We start from the raw sequence: 27,069 nt of genomic DNA on the forward strand, positions 1-27,069 counted from the left end.
GCTTAGAGCAATCCGCTCCTTTAAATCTTGATTTTCTCTGGCCAAGAGAGCTACATCCTCTGCGTAAACCTGCTTGCTCTTCCTCAGTTCCTCAAGCTCAGCCATTAGTCGGTGTGATTGGTTGGACCCTGATGGGAGTCCCAGCGCGTGCCGCTACAGCCGTGGTGCCGCCCTCCTCCATGGTCTGTACTAAAGGTGGCAGGGGTTCGGCTTCGGTTGCTGGTTTCCAAATTGGAGTGAAGCGCCCATCTGCGGTGCCAGTGCCGCCGGTATGGTTTTGATTCTGATTATTTGTTAGCGGCATTCCAAGGTTAGAAGGTGTGCGGGTTTGGAATGTTCTGGATTCATCCACCCTTTCTCTTGTTGATTAAGTTGACTCATGGACGAAGGTATTGCTAGCCTCCGCGCCTTCGGACTACCGCAGCCTCCCCGTACTTTATCGTTGCTGCTCTGAGAGCCGCCGCTGCAACTGAATTAGCGTTCATGGGTGAAGTGATTTTCGCAGTATCTTGCCTTCGATTGGTCATTTTAGCTTTATCTCCTTTCGGCTTGCTTCGGGTGATGATCGGGGTTGTCCTGGGTGTTTCTTTTGACAAAGCTTTGGATTTTCCTGCTTCCTGCGTCTTTTCCATCACGTGCCCTTTTGTTGATAATGAAATCTCGCGTAAACTTGCCTTCTTTACTCACAACACGTTCTCTCTGCATAAGTTATTTCAAACAACAGAAACGGGAATATCCACGTGAAGCGGGTTAGTTGGCGAAATACAATTTTTCAAGAGGGAATTAATACCCGCAGGCTATAAAATACGGGTTAAAGTTTTATTAAACGAGATCCTTAGTATAACAACTACGAAAATTGTAAATCCAACGGATTAGAACAATAACCCGCTTAGAACAATAACTCTTATCGAAGATCAAAGGTGGGTTTTTGAACATAATACAGTTAACGAATGATCTATACGGTCCGAGCTGATAAATCAGAGCAATCATATGCCAATTTAAAATGAAATCACAGGACAAGATAAATCTTTTACCGGGACGAAGTCCCTGTTTCTAGCTCCAAATTGTGGGCACACAAACCACGAGGGGGTCCGAACGCTCACAATCAATCATTATCGTCTAAAGAGATTATGATGATGGTACCCTGGTGTTGATTCATTGGCTCAAAACCTTCGGGTTTATCATGGCCTCATCCAACAACTCCATGCATGGCGTTTGTGGATGGGATATAAGTATTAAGGAAAACAAAACATATAAGTAAACATGCACGGAGCTAAATGAATGTAAAGTGCTGAAATGTAAATAAGACCAAGGTTTACGTGGTTCAGCACTAAGGCCTACATCCACGGGGTTTGTTGTTTTACTATGTTCTTCACGGTTACACGAATAGTTGAATGACTTTTGGGGTTTACATGTTTCTCCCCTCTAAGGGATTAACTTACCCTTACTATTTTTTTCTCTCTCTCTCCTTCCCTTCCTGATATTTTCGATCCCCTCTCCTCTTGGTGGAGATTGGGTATTTATAAGGTTAGAACGTGGGACCCATCTCTGAAGACCGTTGGAACCTTATCTTCTTGTGTCCTTGCGTCCATCACGCGGAGGTCTGCGTTTGCCCCTTGATCCCGCAGAGGCATCCTCGCTCGTTCCATAGGTTGGTCGACACGTACACTGCTCAGAGTGTTTAATGTGGGTAGTTGAGGGGTCTGCTCGTGTCAGACAAGTGTCTTCTGCCCCTGTCAGTCCGTGTCAGCTAACTTTCTCTCCACCGTTGATCTTAGCTCCTCTTTTGGGGATGAGATAAAGTAACTCCTCGGGGTTTATTTGGTGTTTCGTGACGCATCATGTTTTGATGTTTTGGCCTGCATGCTTTCCACGTACCTTTTTATATACACGTGTCTGATAGTGAGATATATGTGTACACAAATGTCATTCAAGGTAACTTTGGAGTTCCTTAATTGGCCTTGTTCATTTTCTTGTGGGAAGTAAAAAACTTGGCATAACAGTCCACCAAGTTACTTTACAAACTGTTGGTTTTTTTAGATGTGTTTTGATGATCATAGAGATATATGAGCATAGAATTAGAATTGCTCATATACATATAGAGCTCCTAGTTTTGGAACAAGATTGATTCTCAAACTCTGTTATGTTTTTTATTGATGTTCTTGCTCAAGTATTACATTGTTACAGACTATGGCTATTTATATCCATCAACTGCCGACTCTCTAGCACATTCTATAACTCACTGGATATATCTTCGCTTAGAAGTATTTGACCATTCTTGTTTGCTCTGGACTTTTCTTTTTAATAAACTATTCGGACCGACTTCACTCACTTTCTCTACTTCTCCGGATATTTTTACTTTGACCGACCAACCTAGACATTTCCAGACCCGACTTACTTTAGGTAACTCTAGGATATTCCAAACTTAGTTCACACTACAACTTACTCTAAATTCATTTGGACTTTATTTGGACGTTACAAATTAGGTAATTCCAACACTCCCCGTAATTTGTAATGGCCTTCGACTTTTTCCATCACCCAACCTTCTCCTGGCAGTTCTTGTTTTTGGTTTCCCTTGCTGGCAGTAGTTGTTTTTCGCGCTTAACGCCTCGTCACGCTGTCGCCATGTCTTCTGTGGTTCTTGTTCTTACTAGCATAGTAGATTGCTAGCATCTCTTTTTTCCGGTGGATACATGTCCACCATCTTGTCATATGCCTAGTATTGTTGGATGCATGTACTGTGGATGCCCCAATAATTCCTTGTCTGCCTTTATCCTAAGCCCTGATTGGCAGTTGATAATTGTGGGCGTTAGTGTTAGTGGACAGGTGTTGAGTCCTCATTTATTCTAGCTTAGGATTCCATTTCTTTTCTGTTTTGCTTTATAAGCTGTAATGAGCTTCCTGTCAGAGGCAGAGATGAATTTATTGAAGTAATTAGAGGCTGCTACGACAGAGTTACTTAGTTTCGATCAATTTCCGGTTCTCTGAATTATTAATCGTACTAGTACAGTACAATTGGTATCAGAGCCGTTCTTTCCTATGAATTACAATGGTTGCTCCGACGTGCAAAGATTTACAGGATACTAACAATAGACAACAGGGAGAAATTGATTCCTTACATCTAAAGGTTAATCAGCTAGCCTTACAAATCACTACAACATCGACTAAGGAGGATGTACAAACAGTGAAGATGGAGGTTGAAAAGAGTATACAGTCTCTTCGATCTGAATTCGAGAAGACTTTGAAATCTCAGCTAGCAAATTTTTTTTCTAACAATCCAGATCCGGGGGAAGCAGAAGGTTCTACGGGTGGTTTTGCTCATACTGAAGGTAACAATTTGTTTGCTCACACCAACATTCGTAACCCTCATTCATTTAATCGTATCCCTAAGCTCGATTTCCCTAGATTCGACGGAGAGAACCCAAAAAGTTGGATACAGAAATGTGAGTATCATTTTCAGATGCAAGGCGTTCCAGACGTCAATCGAACAAGAATGGCTGCTATTCATCTGGATGGCAAAGCAACTAAGTGGTATGCCAATCTCTGTATTACCCAACCTCATATTTCTTGGACTTACTTTTGTGAAAATCTTTGTGCTCGTTTTGAGAACCCAGCTCATGATAATATTGTGGGTTTATTCAATAAGTTGGTTCAGTTGACTACAGTTGAGGCTTATTTTGAAGAATTTGAATATTTGAAGGCATTGTTATTGAGTGTTCACCCACACTTCCCTGAAACTTACTTTATAGCTAGTTTCATTGGTGGCCTAAAGGAAGAACTAAGGGGTTCAGTACTCATGTTTAACCCACAGACATTGTTAAATGCTTTTTCCCTTGCTAGAATGCAAGAACAAACACTGAGCTTACAGCATAGGGTGACCAAGTACCCACAAAAACAAATTCATACACCCACTAACTCTAGCAGGCCCTTCAATTCAGCCTCCTTCACCTCAACACCCCCTCCTCAACCAGCTCCTACTCCACCAGTTCCAAAGTCTAATACCACCATTCCACTTAAAAAACTTACACCCGAACAAGTGCAAGCCAGGAAGGCCCAAGGCTTATGTTTCAATTGTGATGATTATTATAGACGAGGTCACATTTGCAAGAAACAATATCTTTGTGTTTTGATTGGTGAAGAACCTTCAGGCAGTTCAGAGCAAGAGGATGGGTTAATTATGGACACAGAGGAAGCACCTGCTGTAGAAAGTGATATGGAGATTTCTTTGCATGCCTTGACAGGGACTGTATCGGCTGATACCATTAGAATTCCTGGTATACTGCACAAGAAGCCCATCTCTATCCTCAGTGATACAGGTAGCACTAACAGTTTCATTGACGGTGCTCTGGAAAAGGAACTCAAATGTCCAGTGACCCACACTGCTAGCTTACTAGTGACTGTGGCCAATGGAGAGAAAACAATAAGCTCAGGGATTGGAGATGTACTCATGCAAGATCAGAGAGCTATTTCCTTTTACATCAAACCCCTTGGTCCAAGAGCTACAACCTTATCTACTTATGAAAAAGAGCTCTTGGCAATTGTGCAGGCTGTTACAAGATGGAAACAATATCTTCAGGGCTCCCAATTTATCATCAAAACTGATCACCAGAGTATACAATATCTTTTGGAGCAGAAAATTTCCACCATGCTACAACAAAAATGGCTCATCAAGTTACTGGGCTTTGACTATGTAATCCACTACAAAAAGGGTTCGCACAACAGAGTGGCTGATGCACTTTCAAGGAGACAACACGACACTTTACAATGCCAATCCCTTACAACATCCACTCCAACATGGACTCAGGACATTCTTGCAAGCTATGTCATTGACCACAAGGTACAAAATATTATTACTCAGCTGCTTCTCACCTCTGAGGCACATACTAACTACTCTTACAAGGATGGCATCTTGAGATACAAAGCAAGATTATATGTGGGCAGCTCAACCAACACACGGTCTCACATTTTGGAGTCTCTGCATGCCTCAGTTGTGGGAGGTCACTCAGGTATGCAAGCCACTTACAATAGAGCTAAAGCTCATTTCTTCTGGCCTGCTATGAAGAGGGAGATTTTGTCCTTTGTTTCCTCCTGTGATATATGTCAAAGACACAAGGTGGATCACAATTTCAATGCTGGACTACTCCAGCCCTTACCAATTCCAGATCATGCCTGGCAGCATATATCAATGGATTTCATTGAGGGTCTACCAATGAGTAAAGGGAAGTCTGTCATATTAGTGGTTGTTGACAGATTGACCAAGTACAGCCATTTCATTGGTCTGCATCACCCCTACACAGCTTCTTCTGTAGCTAGAGAGTTCATCTCCACTGTGTTCAAGCTCCATGGCTTACCAGCTTCCATTACATCCGATAGAGATAAGATCTTCACAAGTCACTTTTGGCAGGACCTCTTCAAAGCTCTAGGGACTCAACTGAATTTGAGTACGACTTATCACCCCCAAACTGATGGGCAGACTGAGCGGGTCAACTTTTGACTGGAAACATACTTAAGGTGCATGTGCAGTCCACCAACCCAAAAAATGGCACAGCTGGCTTCCCTTGGAAGAATGGTGGTACAACTCCACATTCCACACAAGCTTGAAAATGTGTCCCTTCCAGGTTCTGTATGGATATGTAGCTCCACACTTGGCTTTTCCTTCTTTTGCCACTTCTACAATCACTGATGTAACAGATTACATGAAGCAACGAGCTGCTATTCTTTCACTTCTCAAGGAAAACCTCCACAATGCTTAAGAAAGAATGAAGTTTTTTGCTGACTTGAAGAGGAATGAAAGAGTGTTTCAGGTAGGAGACAAGGTTTACCTCAAGCTGCAACCGTATAGGCAAGCTTCTGTAGCCCTCAGAAGGAACTTGAAGCTAGCGGCGAGGTTTTATGGTCCCTTCACCATCCTACAGAGAATTGGCACTGTGGCATACAAGCTAGCTCTTCCACCTGAAGCAAGAATTCATCCTGTCTTTCATGTATCCCAACTTAAGAAGCAACTAGGTAACTCCACAACTCATCTCCCTACACTGCCTACTCTTGACACAGATGGCCAAATTCTGGTAATACCTGCAGCTGTTTTAGACAAAAGGACTATCCTCAGAGGAGGTGTCTCTGTTCCACAACTGCTGATCAAATGGACAAATGCTACTGAGGAGGATGCTACTTGGGAGGACTCTAAGCACATAGCTCATCATTTTCGAAAGTTCAAACCTTGAGGACAAGGTTTTTCTCATGGGGGGAGTGTTTGTCATGTGCCTAGTATTGTTGGATGCCTGTACTGTGGATGCCCCAATAATTCCTTGTCTGCCTTATCCTAAGCCCTGATTGGCAGTTGATAATTGTGGGCGTTAGTGTTAGTGGACAGGTGTTGAGTCCTCATTTATTCTAGCTTAGGATTCCATTTCTTTTCTGTTTTGCTTTATAAGCTGTAATGAGCTTCCTGTGAGATGCAGAGATGAATTTATTGAAGTAATTAGAGGCTGCTACGGCAGAGTTACTTAGTTTCGATCAATTTCCGGTTCTCCGAATTATTAATCGTAGTAGTACAATACACATCTTTGCCTTGAAGCTTGATCGTCGCTGCGATTTAGAGGCTCCTTTCGGCTGTTTTTTCTCTGTCGGATTTTTATGAACTTGACCATTTAGTTGGTTCAGAGGGTCCACCTTCACCCAACAATTTTTCTTCTTATTTTCATCACGAGTATAGATTAGTGTCTCGTGACAAACATGGCACTCTGCCATCTCTTTTCTTCTTTCTTTTTTTCTGTGTTTGAGGAAGCAATCATCTATTGCTCTTACCTTCAAATTCAGTCTTCAATCACTTATTAGGAAGTGACTTTTGTTGTTGTTGTTGTTTTGTTTTTCCTTTCATGGAGACGTGTTTCATCTTCAAATCTTCTGTAGCTTCACTTAAGACTACCCACAAGCAATTTCTTCTTTTTTTGTTTTCTTTTTTTCATCTTTTCTCTTCTTTTCCTTTGAACTTCAGTAGAAACTCTTTGTCTCTTCCTTTTTTTTTCTCTCTCTTTTCATATTTTTATCAGCTTGTTCTTCCTTTTCTTAACAACTTGATTTGGGTGAAATCTTCTTTGGTAGCTGGGGGTTGTATGTATCTTCTTCAACATCATATATTTTCTTCTTTTCTCATCATCGCGGAAGCTTTGATGCCCATATGGATCGAGACGAGCTCTGACACCATGTTGGAATTTTTGGATGTTGATAAATTCTCATGGATAGTTTGATAGAGTTGTATTAGGATTAGAAGTAGCAGTGGAGCAAGACTTTTGATTGATACCAAACTCTCTTTTCATTAGTTTGTATTAGGATTAGATAACAAACTATAAGACTTGGTATGAAAGTCGCTCATTTTTTGCAATGAAAAGATCTTGCTAGTTGTCAAACAATCTTTCACATAAACCATAATAATGCAACTTGGGATCTAACTGGTTGAAAGTTAAGCAAAAGGAAATTTCATACAACCGTGGAAGTAGGCATGAAGTGTGTGAGTTACCTTTGCTAATAGGCTGCAAATGAAATCGTTGTATTATGTACCGCTAGTAATCTGCAAGGAACCTTTACTCATCACAGTGCACTGCCTAGCTGGTTGATTCTATTATTCTTGTAAAATTTTATGGATGAATGAAGACAAACTTTAGCGCAGTTTACTGTTGTAACTACATTTTCTGAAAGAGTACAACAGTAACATAACATGTTTTGCTGCAGTATTGGCCATCAATTTCAACAATTATGCCTGAATTAGTGAATTTACTTATTCAACTCCCATGCATAAACGAAATAAATTACTATAGTACGCATCATTATTCTCCCATTGAGATAAGATCAAGTGGCTAACAAAGTGCAGACTTAACAAAGCAATATAAAAGCTTAAAATAAGAAGGTAAATAACACTCCCATACAGTTGCATCGATGATGCAAAGATATATAGAATAACATCACTAAATTGATGTTAACAACATCTAGGTTCACATAAATGCTACTTGTTTTCTCATTTCAAAAGAAAAGTCAAAGGAAGATTACCTGACCAGTTGCAAGTAGGTATGCAGGGATCTCATCCACCAATGACTGAAGGCTGATCATGGTTTTCCCTCTCGTCAATATGAATGAACTCCATTATCTTTGTATCTTCTTCTCCTAATTCTTTCAAAGAGACTAACGTGTTCCCGTGAGGAAGAACTTCGGCAATCTGTTCCTTAAAATCCAAAATTTTTTTTGAGGTTAAAGCTTTTGTGTCGTAAATGCTCAAATAGTTCTGCATGTAAGTTAAAACACCGCTAGTCTTCGTAATGCCTAATAATGCGCTTTCGTCAATCCTAAACTCTCTACCCCAAACCATTGATTGTTGTTTCTCATCATTCTTCCTTTTTAATAGCCATATCTGGCAACAATCAGTTCCTTCTCCAAGCAATACATTAAAACACAAAAACCCATTCAACACTCATATATTATTACACTCCGGATGAGTTTCTTCTGCTGGGTAAGGAGGTGCTGAAATATGTTCACGAAACTTTTCCTCAGCCAAATCGAAAGTAGTGATCAGATCTAAAAGATCATCCAGCCAATAAAGTGCTTCATTGGCAAAAATGCCTCGTCTCCATTCACACGGGCTGAAATCAGGAGCAAACTTTCCAGTGTTTCTCCATCCTTTCCCACTTCCTAGAGTGTATATGTGGACTTGTACAAACTCGTTCGTCCGATAATGTATTCTCACAACTTTATACCCATTGGTTGAAGAAATGTAACCAAACCCTAACGAGCAATACATATCAGAATCCATCTTGATTTGTGGAAGCACAACATATTGTTTGGTGATGGGTTACAAATACAAACAATTTCTATGTTGTATTCAGCAAGACAGATTAAACCATTATAAGAACCAACAATCCAACAATTTCTAAACGGAAGGATGAAATTGAATCTTGTAATTCTTTCAATGGGTGTATCATGATTCTCGTTATATTCCAAAAAGTAAAATTTTTCGAACCTAGTTATAGTAATAAAACCCAACTTACAATCAGAAACAAGGATGATTAAGTTGGTGATGTAAGTGCATTTTCGAGAATAATGGATGATGAAAAACAAGATACCTTCAATTTGTGCATACTAATTTGCACTCTAAAGCTGATTCAATCGGTAGTGCTCGACTTAAAACGTCTAATGTTATCTCTTCATGTAGAAACTTAAAATACTCCATCAAGACCCTTCTAATGTTAGGGTTTGAGAATGTAGTACCGATGGAAAATGGGGCCGGTTTACAATATTTGGTGTGTGGAAAAATGAAAAGAGTAAAGTTGGAAAATGAAGAAGAAGGTGCAACCGTGCAAGTAAATGAATTCGGTAGGTAGATGGTATTATGGGCCCACCGGAAAGGAAAAAATAAAAATGTACTTTATTAAGAAAGAGGTGAGCGATACCGGGTGTGTACATTACCTTATAGGCCAAAATTATCAGTTACTGTGACCACAAGAACTTGGATGATTGGTCTACTAATTGCAACGAACAGAAATGTGAATGTTCGGCGAGACCACTGTATACCTACGGTGCACCAATTCTCTCTCGATCGAGCAAGATACTGCTGTGAAGTATGTCATTGACTTGCTCTGGTGTGGACGTAACTGAAATACTCAACTTCTAAGACATCTTTTCAGCGACCATATTGTGCAAGAAATACTACTAAGGGAGCCCCAGACAGGAGCGTATGGAATTTTTTTTTGAGTCATCTAAAAAATTGCTCGATGATGAGGCAGGCGAGACAATTTTTGCCTACAGCTTCACTTAAACTCTTACTTACCAGACACAATAGCCTAGCCAGTGAAGAGAGTCATGGAAAGACATCGGTGCATGGATAGGAGAGTTCAATAGCTGAGAAAAGAGACTTGATGACTGGAGACCCTAGGTCAAAAGCAACTGTTGAGAAAATTCTAACAGGTAAAACTGGTGCTTCTTATAACAGGGATCAGTCATAATTTAGTCACCTGTGGGTTCTGCACATTAGCGAGCATCGAAATGTTTTATAGATTCTAGTATTTGGACACCCACAAAAACGGTAACACCTTTGTTCAGATTCGGATATACTGTGTGTAGGATATCAAATTGTCTACGATTCTAACTCTTTAATTGTTTCAATGATTCCGATATACGTACGACATGTTAAATTTCAAATTGCTGAGTGACTGACTTATTCAGATATACTATTTGCAACAATATCTCGAATTCCACATGCTTAGTTTGAGCATGAAAAACAGGCTTCTGAGCCAAGCATTTAGCACTGATTTAACGCAATAATAAGGTGCAGTGCTAGTTATATGAAGTTCATCGAGGGTTCAGAAGAGCCAGTTAATTTCAGCCAAAAGAAGTGTCAAAGACTTGTACTGGTCCGGCTCTGCAGAAGACCTAGGAACTGATTGTTATTCTAAAGCTTATTGATGAATGAAGACAAATGTTGGTGCAGTTTACTACTCTAACTACCGTTTTCCGTAAAGTAAAACAGTAATCAAACAAGTGTCATTGCAGTATTGCCTTCAGTTTCCACAATTGTGCCTGCATCTACTTAATCGACTCCCAAGAGTAAACGAAATAAGTAACTAAAGCACACATTGTATTCTCCCATTGAGATAAGGTCAAGTCACTAACAAAGTGCTGAGTTAACAAAGCAATATAACATAACTTAAAAAAAGAGAGTAAAAACCACTCCCATAAAGCTGAACAGGTCACAGACGAAGACAGAAAGACAATAGTCTACATATATCATTCACTAAAACAATGTCAATAGCATTTACGTGTAACATAATCAACTCTTAAAGTTTCCATGGGTGAAAACACTGAAAAGTTGTGTATTCCATTGTAACTGTGAATCTTAAAAGAAAAACAAAAAGTAAACACAGTACGCCGTTAAAGTAAAAAATTAAAAATTCCAACTCCAGAGTTTAATGTTCTTCCTTACAAACTCTAAATAGATCTAACAAGAATGTTCTTCTTATTTCCTGCTACGAATACAAAACCATGCTATTCTAGCTCCAAATTAAGGTTACTAAAAGCATAACCTATAGGATGTGTTTAATAAAGATCATCTCAGCACAAAAGGCACCACAACTAATACACTACAGAACCCTACCAAAAATTGCATATTTTGCTAAAAAGGTGGATTCATATTTGCATTAAAGGGGTTTGAAACCCAACCAAAAATTAAACCACCTAATTCACACGCGAAATAAAATCCCCTGCAACAGATATATAACAATAGGCATTTGCATATGACATATCTACATACATGCTAATTTGCTAGATAAGATCCATCAATCTAGTAATTTTGGAAGAATTATAACTGGCTGGCTAAACATATGGGAGACTCAGACTGCTACAAAAATTTCTGATGCCGTTCGCTCAGGCTAAATATTATTCTTTTATTGGATTAGACACTACCGTTCCATTGTAAGCATGATGTGACTGCTGACTAGCTTACCACATTATATGCTCCAAATCTCATAAAATTTGTGTGCAGAGGTTTAACGACACATGAATACGATAGAGAAGAACACAACAAAGTGGTATTTCTTAGAGTTCAAAACATATACACTAAAACAGAGATAATATTTGAAAAAAAGCGGCAGTATCAAAGTCAAAAGAACAAACTTGTGGCCACCTGTAGGTAGACAGCCAGGAATGACATGGATACAGAACCAAACAGCTTGCCAAGGTTATTAGCATATACACTAAAGGTTCAACTGAGAGAAACTACTATCGCAAACGGAACGTCAAGGTCTAGACTCTAGAATCGCTTGACTCTTACTTACCAGACACCAATCCTTGCCAAGGATCTGAAGTGTCATTGGAAAACATTGGTGCACGGATAAGAGAGTTCAATGGCTGAGACACGAGATTCAATGACTGTAGACCCAAAGCTCAAAGCAACCTTGCTATTGTGTTAACACCCTATAAGTAGGTAAACAGCGATAACTCATAATTTAGTCACATGTGCGCTCTGCACATTAGCGAGCATCAAAGATTTTTGTAGTACTTGGACACACACAAACATGACATGAGCAAGATTCGCTACAAAAAATGTAGATGGCAGCCTTTTTTCTAACTCAGATATACAATTTATATAAGATTTCAGACTGTCTGCAATTTGTTTCTCTTAGGGCTGACAGATTGTTTCGATCAATGGTTTCTGTTACTAGTGTGTATCACAGATATAATACCTATTCAACTATTGTATTCAACTGTCATAAAAAAAAACAGACTCCTCATAGAATGACTGACAAAACAAATGCAAACCTATTCAAACTTTCTTTACAGTTCAAGATTTTTCTTAAATTCAGTTTAGTGTCGAACTGTTCACTAGATGGTTTAACATATACTGCAAAATTCTCAGAACACTTTGAAACTTGATTCAACATGAAAGTTGAAAGGAAGTTTACTCTCAGCCTTGACATGTTGAAGATAGTGGTTTTGCAATCAGGAAGGATGGAAATAGACCATGGGGGGATGGTAATGCATATCCCCAAAGACCAACTTTGCAACCCCAACAAAAATTGAAACCCCACCTAAAATAGAACCACCTTAATTCACCAAAGTCAAACAGATACATGATAATAGATACTTGCATATGCCATGTATACCTACATGCTAATTTGCTAGATAAGATCAATTAATCTAGTAATTTTGGAAGAAATAGCTAACACAACTGAGCTAGTGGTGGCTAATGATGCAACTAGGGATCTAACTGAATCGAAGTTAAGCAATTGGAAAACTCATACAGCTGCGGAAGTAGACATGAAATGTGTAAGGTAGCTTCGCTAATAGCCTGCAAACTAAGTCAAAGTTTTAAACTTTGGCTAGTTGAATCCTTTGTTCTTGCAATATTTTTATTGATGAACAAAGATAAACTTTAGTGCAGCTACTATTCGTTATGTGACTGACATAATTGCAGAGTTAACAACCAATTTAGCTTAACCAAATATAAGAAGGCAAAAAACATTCAAATGAAGTTGGATCGATGATATAAAGACAGAGTATAAAATAACATTCACCATATCTTAACCTATATGTATCACTCACTAAGACAATGTGAATGGCATTCAGGTTCATGTACACGTTACTTGCTAACTGTTATTTAATTTCAAAATAAAACTCAACCACAATTACCTCAGCTCCTAGCTGGTTGAAAGGCTGAACATGGCTTTGTGTTTCCTCGATTTCGACTGATTCCGTTATATCCGTATCTTCTTTGAATCTTCCCCTAACTCTTTTAGCGAAACCAAGGTGTTCCTGTGAGGAAATATTTTTAGAATCCGTTCCATAAAACCCACAAGTATTACTGAGCTTGAAGCTTTTGGGTCGTAAATGTTGAGGCAACTGGAAGCATAAGTTAAAACATCATTAGTCTTCGTAACGGCAAAGAATTTGCTTCCATCAACCCTAAACTCCTTACTCCAACCCAATGACTGACGTTCCTCTAGCTCTTTCATGACATGATTATCATTCTTCTTTTTTAATAGCCATATGTCATAAGATTCAACTCTTCCGACCATAACCCGGAGAGCAAAAAACAAACACCCATCCAATACACCTATTCTGGTATCATCCCAATCACTCTCTGGTGGCAAAGTTGGTGGTGATAGATGTTCACAGAATTTCTCCTCAGCCAAATCAAATGTTATGATTATTTCTAATTCAAAATCTCGCCAATAAAGAGCTCCATTGGCAAAGAACCCAGTTTTTTTCAAATATCTATTGGATCCCAAATTGAAGCTTCCAAGGTTCCGCCATCCACTCCCACTGCCTGGAGTGTATATATGGACTATATAAAACTCCGTCTTTAACATTATTCTTACAACTTTATACTCATTTGTCGAAGAAACGTAACCAAATCCACTCGTCCAACAAGGAAAGTGATCAATATCACCACAATCTCTCTCAATTGGAGGAAGCATAACGTATTCATTAGTAATGGGGTTACAAATACAATAAAGGAATTCAGTTTGTACTGTAAAACGTTGGTCTCTAGAAAGACAAATCAACCCATTAATTGAACCAAGAATCACAGTAATCTAAAACGGAGATTTGAAATTAAATCTTGAAATTCTCTGAATGGGTGTCGACAACGGATCATGATTCGCATTATTATATTCAATATACTGAAAATGTTCGTAATCCGTCATTGTGCGAGTGAAAGCTAGAAAACTCAACTAACCGGAATCAAAATCAGGATTTGAGAGATGACGGAAATGCATCTTGGATAATGATGGATGACGAATAAGACTTGTCCACTTTTTGCATACTCATTTGCAATCCAGAACCAATTCAGCTAGGACTCGACTTATTATATCCGATGTGATTTCTGTAGGTAGAAACTTGAAATAATCCATTAATGAATGATGAAACCCTTGTAAGTTTAAGCAAGAACGGTTGAAAGAGGATGGTTTTAGGAAAAAAAATCTAAGGGTTTTCGAAATAGAGGAGATGAAATTGGTGATTTTTGGGTTTACAAAGAGTAAAGCAAGGAAATTAATTTAGGGTTCATAAAATGAAGGAGATGGAATTGGAGGTTCTGGGTTTGGAAAGAGTAAAGCAGGGAAATGCATCAAGGGGACTCGAGAGACTCAATTCCATTTAATGAGTCAACTCCGGTTTTTCCAACAGCCTTCCACTCTTTATAAAAATCTTGTTCCGAGATAGCAGATGCTAGACTTGAATTTGATCATTGAAAAATGGGATAGGTAATTGGCAAAGTGCCTCAAAATTCTACGGCAAAGCTAGACTAACCGATGGATTTTGCCCCAAATTTCGAGAGAAGATTTAATGGTATATTCCCTTCGTACCTGTTATAAAGGCGGAGAAGTAAAAAATTGCAGTCCTTATATATAGGCAAAAAACTATTTTCAATGTGTCGTCTTCCCTGTATACCCTTATTTAAGCTTACGGGTATTAAGAAAGATATTTATTACTAACAATAATTTTCTAGGATAATTACTAATATAAAATCTTCCCATCCATACGGTTTACTCCAATATTTATTGTTTAGCCAATTTCTCTCACCAGATTCTCTTATACTTTCGTTGTTTAGTGGAATACAAATTCATTGAAATCAGGATATTCATTAACTATCAGAATCTTTATTATGGGTAAATAATGTAGTTTTAGGGAAATATATGAAAACCAAAACTCTTCTTATTCTACGAGATTTCTCCTTCTCCACCTTTATAATAGAGACGGAGGAAGTATTAAGCAGACATTTTATTGTTGGGATATGTGATAAGCCAAGTAAAGCTCACTGGCTCCGTCCTTCTAATTTGAAACTACTTTCGAGCTTTCCCTCGATTAATTTAGTATTTTCGAAAATGATTATTTTGTAACGGAGGGAGTAATAGACTAACTGATAATATGACAAAATAGATGTACTTGAATAAACCTGGAGTTCCTTATCAACTTGCTCGGTCGAGGATTTGCATTGAACGAAATCTTTTAACCCTTCGTCCAACCATATGTATTTTTGCTTCATTGGTCAAATATTTTAACCCTTCGTCCATTCATGTGCGACACAAATGAAACCCTTATTTGAATATTCCAAACGTACCCTTCTACAATTGTATATAATGAATAAACCAAATTTCAGCTCTATTTCTTTCTTCATTTTTTTCTTCTTCGTCTTGGATTCGAGTCTCTCGTTTCTATGTTGCTGCTTTTGTGTCTCTCGCTCCCTGCTACTGCTGGTGTCTTTCAGTCAGGTTTACCTCATATTCGATCAAAGTAGTTTGCTATAATCATCTTTCTCTGCTGCTGTTTTTTTTTTGTTAAAATCATATTGATCAGAATAATTGATATGTGATGTACACTGTTCAATTTCTTTATCTATTAGCAACTAAATCGTTTTTCGTTGTTCAATTTCATTTTGTTCAATTTTAAGTAATTTTTGTGATTTTTTTGTAATTTGATTTTTGTATTTTTCGTGATATGTTTGTTAATTGATCATCTTTTTTGTTTTTGTTTTTGATATGATATTGTAGTGCGGAAAAGTCATATGCGAAGATTCGTTATAGGAAATTACTCTTTTAAGCAATATTTTGTTTGTTTGATTTTTTTTTTTTGAATCTGAGTGTTAACCATAGACACGGTACATATTGATAAGTATTACAATATTTGTTATTTTATCCTACATTTCATACCAATATGTACTGTATATAGCATGCTCTTTTTTATGTTGTAGTACATGTTAATACATTTCAAAATGTATAGCACATATGCATGCAGAAAATCAGTACATATCAATGCGTATTGCATATATCATACTTTTTTTACAGTATTGTAGTACATGTCAATACTTATCAATATGTATAGCACATATCCACTCAGAGACTCGTATATATGTACGATATCATATCAATATGCATCTTATCAATGGTTTTTTGTTAATTTTGAATCATTTTTTACTGGGTCAACATGTCTGTCGTTGGTAATGATTTAAATATTTCTTGCTACTCTCATGTATACCAAAAGCAATACCACATTGGCTATTTGGTTACATCGTCTTCAACCTTTATTGGATTTGAAGTTTTCCTTTTTGTAATGCGTGGAGATGGTTGACTCCATCGACTATTATTGTTAACTATGTCAGAATGAAGAGGTAGATCCATGTTCTTGCGGATGTATCGCTCCAAAGTCTCGCTGCATTACATTTTGCAAAGAAATCGGCTTATTTACACGTGGATTTTATTTCAAATAGAGGATTTAGTTTCTCTAGGCGTATGGATGTTAACAGCAATGCAGACTTAGTTGTGAGTGCAAAAAACAGTTATCCGAAAGATGGCAAAGAGGTTATCAATGTCCTTTTTCAGATAGTAGGGAGGACATCTTTGAGGATACAAAGCAGTTATTCTATGGTGGTGTTGATGTTGTATGTTTAGCATGCGAGAAACATTGTTCGAGAACTGGATATAAGGTGAAGAAACTGAAGAATGACCTTCAGAGATTCACCGCCAAATGCAGCGAGGATGGTTGCTCATGGAAGCTTCACGCAACTTCCATTGGTAGTTCTATTGATGTTTTTAAGATAAAGGAATATGTGGGGGGGGGGGGGGGGGGGCACACTTGTGGTGGTGGTTATAAGTTGAGGAGTCCAACTGTTACAAGAAATCTTATGACCAATTTAATTCATGAGCGTGTCAGACACAACCCTCTCATAAAGCCAGCAGAGATCGTAGATTATGTGAAAGTTGGGGGTGGTATCAACATCAATGAGGGGAATGTTTTGATCTGGATTGAGTCATAGGTTTGATTCTTCCCTTGATCATTCCTACCAAGAAGATTTATCATCATATAAACCAATTGATAAGCAAAAAATAATTAGAGGATTATAGATCTAACTTCTTTCCATTAATCAAATAAGAAACTCGAACTAAAATCAAAAAAATTAGGTTTTTGAAATCGTAAAAAAATAATCTAAAATCGATAAAGTAACATCAGCAATTAAATTAAATGATAATAACATATTCTCATCTTTCACACCACTTTTAATTGATGAAATCTTCATACGAATTTACAGAAATTCATCAATTTCGAGTTAATCTTCAAGAGAAGGAACTGATGATGACGATTTAGTTTTTTCAAGATGAATCCCGTGCTTGTTTGATTATTGTAATTATGTTTGAAGATTGAAGTTTCATTGAAACAACGAGATCAGGTTTTATGATATTTTCTTCTCTCGGGAGAGCTGTTTCCATGAAATGAAAATAAAAAATGGAAACTGAAATACGAAGAACTGATATTACTCAGCAGAAGGGTATTTTTTCCCTCGGAAAAATTGGTTTTAGACTGAATCGTTCAGGTAGGGGTGAGCATTTTACCCGTAATCCGCGGATTTAACCGGGACCAACGGTATTTTTGCGGATGGATGCCTGAACCGTTTGCTAATGGGTTGGACGCGGATGAGATTTTTGAAATCCAACAGATTACGGATTGAGCCCGGATGCAACCTTGAAAATCCGTTTGACATCCATATCCGTTAGGTTAAGTTCATTTATATAGTTTATGCAAAATATATAGATAATTTGGAATTTTTAAGGTGTTTGTTGGGAGTGTTGTCCATGTCACTTTTATATTTGTGTAGGTTCTATAAGAAGTCATCTATATTGACTATATCTTTTCATTATAAATTTTAACTAACACAAATCCATTGGATTATCCGGACTCAATCCGATCATCCGTGCATCCATTGGATGCAAATCCGTTGGATGTTGGATTTGATGCAGATGTCAAATTTGAAATCCGTAGTGAATTGGATTGGATGCAGATGAGGTAAAAACCGGTCCATGCTCACCCCAACGTTCAGGTTCGGATTAGCTCTTATGTAATTGGGTAAATTTGGATTTGCTTGTACTAGGCTTGAGAGTCCATAGCCCAACATATCTGGGACTAAATGTTAATTTCTACAAAACATTACCCCGGGCCTAGTCCATTGTCCAGTTCAGTACGTTGTATAATATTTAGCCTAATCGAAACTGGGGTATTAGGTCCATAAAATTAACAAACCTAAATGCTCGTTGGGATCTAAAAGAATTCAAACACCCTCTTGAGACATCAGGACTTGGGAGCGGTGAAGGCTTTTGAACTGTTTATTCTTCATTCTCGGAAGCTTTACTGGGGAAATTTTCATTCTCGTGAGCAAGGTGATTGTTTTTCTTTTCTGTTTCATATATTTGGAATATTTTTCTATCCGGCATTCACGATCTGTTAGGTTTTGATTTATGGGGATGTATAGAGTTTTAGGTTTCATTATCTGGGTATCATCATTTGTTCATTTGGGCATTCTCTGATTTCGTTTGTTACTCCATGATGTTTATTTTGTCTTGCTGTGTGATTATGGATCGATTGATGTTTGTTTTTGGTTATCAACTGAAAAAGGATTTGTCCATGTGTTTTCTCTGGTGGGTATACTGCATTACTTGTCCATTTGTTTTATGAGATACCTTCTGATGGAGCACATTAGAATTGAAATCGGCATCCCCAATTAGTTTAGAAGAGTTGAATTAGTCAATGAGGTTATGCCCGAAATAGAGGAGCACCGGAAGAGCATTAAAATAGAGAAATGTTTTGCCGGTTTCGCCAGGTTACATGATCGCAAAAGCTAGCTCTAGGTATTAATTATTCTTCATAATCAGTATTCAATAAAATCTGGCCTGGGATTTTATTCTTAATCAAATTTTCTGTTATTGTTGTTGTTGTTTTGTTTAGTTGCTACTTATATCCAAGTACGAACTGAAGTTTGCTTCTTTGTGCTCCTTTCATGTTTTATTTTGCGGAGTCCCTCTCTTGTTCTCTTTTCTTATTTCTGTTTGATTATGAATTTCAGCGTTTTTGTCTCAACACACTAAGAACCTTCAGTATCCTATTATGAATACTTCTATTCAGTATTTTCTTGTAGAAATTGCAATTTGCAATTTTTTGGGTAATTATACTGGATATAAGGTATTTTTTGGGTGTTTTGTGGATACTATTAGGTGTATCAAAGGCTAGTAGGCATTGTAATATACAATCTATTATGTGCAATGAATGCTAATATACAATCTATTATGTGCGATGAGTTCTTTTTTTCTTTTTCTTTGCCAGATTTTATTGTTGTGTATTATTGTTTTTGCTACCCCTATCTTGAAATCATGGATTCGCCGCTGGTCCTACCTGATTGGAACATGGCCGAAAATGCATGTGTTTTCCTGTAAAGCAATGTCTCTGTACCTAAGAACATGGCCTCTTCTACTGATAACTCATTAACGCAAATTTTATAATCTCTTGCTTTTACTCTTATTTTTGGGAGATTAAGGGTTCATTTATTGAAAAAAATGTTTGGATACCTGTATTTGGGTAAAGCTTCTTCTATACTCACTCCCATTTACTTTCTTCAGGACAGCACATTTGGAATCATGGTGCTGAAAATCAATCACATTCCATCTTTTCTTCAGGACAGCACATTTGGAATCTGTATTTGGGTAAAGCAAAGTGGGGTTGGGAGAGGATAAGATAAGTAATTTACCTGATGCACTAATCCATCACATTCCATCTTTTCTTCCAACCAAATGTGGTACGTCTACCTGCATTTTATCCAAAAGATGGAAGTATGTTGTCAATTCTATCACTATACTTGATTTTCGTAACTGGCGAACTCAGACGGCTACAATGAAGCAAGAAAAAACTGAAACCAAAAGGTTGATGAATTTTGTGGACACAGTACTACTTCTTCATGAAAAGCTTAACATCCAGAAGTTCTATCTTGATTTAGATGAGCTTTTTGATAATGCCCGATTTAATAGATGGATCAGTACTATTATGAATCGTAAAGTTGAAGAATTTGGTCTATCCAGAAAACGATTAAGTTTCTACTCTGAATTTCATCCATCATTTTTGATTTGTGATTCATTTTTGATTTGTGATTCATTGACAATTTTGGATTTGAAATTCCAATATATGACTGATGGCGACAAGTTCACTATTACAAATACAGTTTCTTTTCCAAAGCTCAAGATACTTCGGCTGACAAGTTCACTATTACAAATACAGTTTCTTTTCCAAAGCTCAAGATACTTCGGCTCACGTTGCTTCGTTTTGTAAGTGAAAACTTGACAAGATTGATTTCTAACTTTCCCATACTTGAAAAGTTGAGTTGACTCATTGTGATATATCTGAAGGGTTATGCATTATGAATCCCTCACTGAAGCATTTGTCCATTAAACGTTGTCGCTTATCAAAGTCTACGATGAAAATTTCTGCTCCTAATCTATTGACCATATGTTACGCAGAATATCTACCGGAAGACTTTGTCCTTGATAGCTTTCCATCACTAGTTGAGGCAGATGTAGGCTTTTATATGTATGAGGGATACAAATACCCCCACGACGAAGTACGAGTATTTGTCAAGCTTTTGGAAAAGCTTTCAAGTGCAAGGCTCCTTAAAATATATGCCAACTCATTTGTCCTTGGTATGCCTAAATACTTAAGATGAATCTTACATAAATGATTATGGTATCAGCTTTATTGAGCCATGGTTTTTTTGTTTTATATACAGTGGGTTTACTATTTTATTTTCTTTTATTTTTTTTGGTGATTAGATTCTAAGAGAGACCGATATCCTCATAACCAATTTTCCCGCATTTGACAATTTGATCCATCTGGAAATTGGTTCACAATATGGTTGCTCGAGCTTTGGTACAGATACTATTTCAACGGTGAGAAAGTTTTTCAAGTTTCTCCAGCTGTCGCCTAATCTAGAATCGATTATCTTTCCTCGGGCACTCATCTCTGACTTCTGAATATTGTTTAAAGGATTTTCTTTTCTTGTTGGAATTGGTATTCAGTTCTCTCATTGCAAATTGATGTTACCGTATTAAGCAAATTTGAATCGCAATCTATTTCCTTAACTGGAATCACTTGTGTTTTCCATTGCAAGTTACCAAGCTTTCATTAATTAGTTTTCATTTGCATAACCTATTTCGGTTCATCTCTTAAAAACTAGTAGCCTGTGTACCTACGGAAAATCCATAGCTACACCCACACTTATATTCATGGTTCTCCGCTAATTGTTGTATAGAAGCATATCTTGTTGTTATCGATCATGAGTTGTTGGATCCATTCATTGCTTCGCTTTGATTTTTCCCTTGTACGTTTTTTATCTTGTTGTTATCGATCATGAGTTGTTGGATCCATTCATTGCTTCGCTTTGATTTTTCCCTTGTACGTTTTTTCTTTGCGAGATATCTTCGTCAACGCTACCCCTTTGCTTTAGAGAAAATAATGCTGCAATCTCGTCTTGCCTCTATTATTTTGTCGTGTTACGTGTAATGAGATCGGGTTTGCTTGGTCAACTTCTTGCACATTTATTCATCATTTCCAACAGCCCCGTCAATTCTATTGCCTTTCCCTTGCCGACATATTGCTCGTTGTTCCACTCGATGTTCCCCTTTTGTTGATTGTCATCGACCGCTGAGTCCGATATTCCTCAACACGTCTTTATAGTCTTTAATTACGTCCATGCCATCATGTTCAATCCCTACTTCGTTGGCTTTACAGTCTTCACCTGGTGGCCTCCAGCTTTGTCACCTCGCGGCTTTCGATCTCTTCGCAGTGACCCTTCCTGCTTTCGGTCAGTCCGCCTTAGCTCTCCTTCTGGTGTTGTTTCCAACTCTGCACGGGTTTAGGGTGGCTGGCACGCCTTCCTCCTTTGTCCATTGCGACTTATCTTGCTTCTTCCCACTTGTACCTCAATCTTCGTGGCTCATGTAAGATTTCCTGATCCCTCTTCTTGTCTCGCCAGTGCTTCTTTCTCGCTTATTGTGTTTGTTCGCCAGTGCTTCTTTCTCGCTTATTGTGTTTGTTCTCATCCTCGCGCTTTCTTCCTTCTTCGCATCTTAGCCTATGATTTTCATATCTCACCTCCACTAGTAGCCTTCTCCTCTGCATTCCTCGTTCGTTTTCTTCCTCGTAATCTTTATAAGGTCCTTCCCTCGATATAGGATCCGTTTACGGGACGAAGTATGTAACGGACCGGTGAATTTTCCCTTCTAGCGGGCTGGATCCAGCCAGATCCAGCCCCTCCAGCAAGACTAAACCCCGTTCCGCACTCAGAAGTATTAAACGATAAATATAAATGGTACATAAAAGAGCCTGAGTTTAGACAGTGGAAAAAATGTGTACATTCTTGTCCATAAAAATCCAACATAGCCTGTTTAAACGAGTCCATTATTTTCAAACATAAAATGTGCAATTAAGGGCATCAATACTCAGAAGAATGCTGGAAAATCAATATGTATAGATGTTAAGTACACTTCGTAGTTGACTGCATAGATCCAAACTTAAATTAAATGAGTTTCAAAGATCCAAAATGAAACATAATGGTGATGAGTACACACTTCACATAAATATAACAAGTATTAATTTAAGTAAATCCGTAAGAGAAAGAAATATAGAAAACAAGGCCTGCTACTATCTTCAAGTTCCAGCAGGAATTTCAAAACAGAGAATGACATATACACATTATGGTTCAAATAAAAAGAATTCCAAATAGGTAACAAATATGATTTAAGAAATGTCGACATGCTGACGATGAAAGAAAATGAAAATGAAAACTGGACAGTCAAAAGGAGTGTAAAAATTATTCTGTCTAACCCGAGATAATTCTTTAGTTTGTACACATGTACAGGCAGAAAGACATGTAAAGAAAATATCATTTAGCACCCATAGGAAAACTACACAACACAGCCCATGATATATATATATACAAGGACAACAACATATACCGATATTGTGTCCATAGCTCCCTTATCGTAAGCTTTTTCGGCTTACTGCATCGATCTAGATCCAAACTCTGTGGGAAAACAAAACAAAACGGGGTGAGCCCACAGCCCAGTAGGAGATATAACGATAATTGAGTGCCAAAAGATATACAAATAAAATGCCAAAAGCTCGAAGCATCAAAAGAGCATAAACTAGAATCTGAAATTCATAAGTGAATGTAAAGCATTTGTTCACAAACATTTGCAAGCTGCCATCTATTTAAATTCAGATAAAAATTACTCTATTCCTTACAAAGGCCAGTGCCGACGCCAGGGTAGTTCTGGTTACAAGCCATCGTTGCCGCAACGATCTTCCGGGTAGCCACCGAGATGGTGGGGTGCCCCAGTGGGCCTGACGGTCCTAAAGTAGAGTCGTCTAGCTTCCTATTATGCTAGTTCATAGAAAGGCAAACTCCCAATAAAAATTGCAGCAAGTTTACATTTCAATAATTTCATTGTAGAAAGAAAATTATTCAATAATCCACATGCATCAAATCATCTCTTAAAGTCTTAACAAGAGTACATCATTCTATAACAAATCAAGAGAATGATTCAGCATAAAGAAATTGTAAAGCAACCAGTCCAGTTTATAAGGTATCATACAGTTTAAAATGAGTTGCACCAACATGGAAGGTAAACCAAAACAAGCTAGTAGCATAGGCAGTTCAATGGGTTGGCTTCAAGTCATCCAATAAGACAAGGTCTAGTTTCTGAAAAACTAAAACATGGCATCAGTTTACGATAAATGAAAAAACACCCGACAAGGCATTTTGATAATAAAGCAAATGAAGAGATTTTGGAAAAGAAATGGAACCATAAGGGAAAAATTGATATAAAATTTACAAACCAAGTGTTAGTGTAACACAGTAGGTTTTTAACTTGTGAAATAGAGTAATAAGACTATACTTCATAGGAAAACGATGAATGGAAACCTCTTTATCATTAGACTTTGAACTCAAGTCAACAGTAGCACCTAAAGAATGGGTGCTTTCTAAACAATTTCACAAACAACTGATGCCCACCGTTTTAAAAGCAAAAATGTTAATTCCAACCATTTCTTTAAGAAACAAACTTGTGAATCTGTAGGGATCAATTAAAAATTGAAATCAACATGAATCATTTAAGAGATGAGATCATGGTCAGGATATATGGATGATATAAAAACAAAAGAGGGATTCACTTGGTCATTTTTGCAAACAGCTAATATGTTAGTTCAAAATTTAAAATCAAGACTTGATTTGGAAAAGGGAACCAAACCCAAAGAATGCAAACATGCTTAGTCTTCGTAAAATCCATTAATAAGAGTCAAAAATTACACAGAATTCAATATAGAAGGATTAACACATAGAAAATATGGGATTTGAAACCAAGTACCCTGTCATGCAATACGCAAATAATTTGAAGGAAGCTTATAAACAAAATTTCTTAAATACATGGTTAACAACTCAAATAATCAATTCCAGATTTTCAAAAATGGTTAAACAAATTGTAAAATGTTCCAAAAATCAGGACATCGAAATAAAGAAGGCAGCAAGAGCAAAATGATATCAAACCAAGCAAAAACAGATGATATCAAACTAAATCAATCGATACGAAATCAGTTCGTAATAGAAGAGGAAAAACCCCCTACCGTAACGCAGATAGCAACATAAATCAATCACCACGTCTTGAAAGAACAAGTGACAATTTCTGAAATATCAAAACAAACCCAACCAAATCAATCATGACTGAATATGTGTTGCGAAGAAAAAGAAATGGAAGAAAACCGTACCTTGGAACAACCATTTCAATCCCATAAATGGGTTTTCGGAGTTCGTGGAAAGAAATTGTGATTTTCTTTTGCTTCTCATCAACAGGGGAGGGAGAGTGAAGAACGAGAGGGGGAGACGGACAGAACAAGAAGAATAAAATTTATCTTTTTACATTTATGAACAAAAAAACTTTGAAACGACGAGAATGCCCATTCTTTTCTTGTGACACATACACACCCAGGTGTCAAGTAGTCAACTATAATCTTAGTCAAGTGCATGAAAACACTAATTAGACTCTTCTCTAATTATAAGGGATGGCTAAATGAGTTAATGACACCCAACCTACGACTCAAGGCACTCACCTCGATTCCAAATTGAAGACACGACAACATTGGGATTCATGCACCCACATTGCGCGATCCCAGCAACAAATGCGTGGGTTAGACTCGAGCCCGCAATCCAAATTAAATTTCTCCGTCTGTTACAAAGTCGTTATCGTTTCTGAATTTGCATCTCCTTCTTGCGAGTTACCCATCACCACTTTGTTGTTGCGTTCATGCCCTTGTTGTGTCATCCGGTCGCCTCGTTATTCCATTCGATCTTGCTTTTCTGGTTGGTATCTTACTCGACGGGGTGTCTTACATGGTTCTTTCGATGTCATATCCTCGTCAGCATCCTCCTTCTCCACCTCTCCTCGATTCGTCCCCTCCTCCGTGATAGCCCCGACTTTCATGATTCGGACAGGTTCCTTCATGGATTCAGCTTCTTCGCTCATCTTGTTCTTTCGTCGTGTTACGGTTTCTTGTCCTTCCCCTGCCACTGATGTCTTTCCTTCTCTCCGGGCCTCCAACCGCTTGCTCCTTCTCCAAACCTTGGTCCTTGGTTGTTTCTTTGCTTGTATCCCGCGTTTTTACTTCGTGGAACATGATTCCTTCGTCTTGACTCCTCATGTCTAAGATTTTGATCAGCGTCATTTCGTCCAAGACCTCCTGGTTCAAGTTTCTTCATTTTATGCGCGACGGTTGCCTCTCACTTTGTCAGGCCTTCATTTTCCTCATCGAAGCTCTTCCTCGTGTCTCCGATTTATTTCGCGTTGCCTTTTGTTTTCTTGTCTCCTTTCATCTTCGTATCTTTGATCTTCCCATCTCGTTATTTCCATCGCCCTTCTCATATCCTTTTCTTCGTTGCCGTCTCTTCGTCGCCTCCTTCTTTGCCTTCCTCCGTCGTTCTCGCGAGCATATCTCCTTTGTCGTGAGCGTATCTCCCTTGTCCACTATATGTGTGCCTCCTTTTGCTTCGGTGGGTGAAGGAACTTTAGCTATCCAAAGCAAAATTAATATGATGCTCCTTTGTTGCCTCTGCCCTTGTTTTGTTTAGCGCCTTATGTTCGTTAAGTTTTGAAGATATTGGTCTCGCTTCGTGTTGTTTTTGGTTCCTCGTTGCATGGTTTTGGTTCTTCGTTCGTCCATTGATCTTCACATTGTTCCTTGCGTGCCCATTTTCTTTGCATCATCAGTTTCGCTTTTACTCCAGGTTCGCTCCATCCACGACTTCGTTCAACTTTAGCTCTTGCATTGCATCACTTCATTGCCTCCAAGTCTATTTTATTTTATTTCATTTCATGTTATTTCTTTCTTTTGCCTCTTGAACATATTTTTTTTCCCTTGCTGCTCTACGAGGTCTTATTGCGCCTCCTAGTTAAGGTCTTATTGCGCCACACCCTGTCATTAAGGGTCTTAAGTCGAAGAAGTCTCAGGCGCTTGTTATTCTTGCGAATAACGATCCATCAACCTCGCCTTAACATACTCTATTGAGGTCTTACTTCGTGACAATACGACATGCCTAATTATTCCCATGAATAATAGCCCCATGATATTGCCGTATTTTTTGGTCACACAGCTCCCTAATCTGGAGGGTGTCGTCCCTTTATGTTCCCCCTGATTGCCCCTTCAAGGAGGTTAACCCTAACATGCATG

General features: G+C 38.0%; 2 long non-coding RNA genes across 2 annotated transcripts; one reads left to right on the plus strand and one right to left on the minus strand.

The window, feature by feature from the left end:
- The first annotated feature begins 18,553 nt into the window (after positions 1-18,553).
- LOC113300027 lies at positions 18,554-21,417 on the plus strand. The gene is made up of 4 exons (XR_003335356.1): positions 18,554-18,689; positions 19,923-20,621; positions 20,814-20,993; positions 21,123-21,417. It is a non-coding gene; the product is annotated as an uncharacterized LOC113300027 (long non-coding RNA).
- A 189-nt stretch (positions 21,418-21,606) lies between these two features.
- On the minus strand, positions 21,607-25,252 carry LOC113300026. The gene is made up of 3 exons (XR_003335355.1): positions 25,114-25,252; positions 24,973-25,031; positions 21,607-23,374 (listed from the first exon to the last, which is right to left on the minus strand). It is a non-coding gene; the product is annotated as an uncharacterized LOC113300026 (long non-coding RNA).
- Between the last annotated feature and the right edge of the window lie 1,817 nt (positions 25,253-27,069).

Source organism: Papaver somniferum, chromosome 7 (genome assembly GCF_003573695.1).
Source record: "Papaver somniferum cultivar HN1 chromosome 7, ASM357369v1, whole genome shotgun sequence".
Taxonomy (NCBI): domain Eukaryota; kingdom Viridiplantae; phylum Streptophyta; class Magnoliopsida; order Ranunculales; family Papaveraceae; genus Papaver; species Papaver somniferum.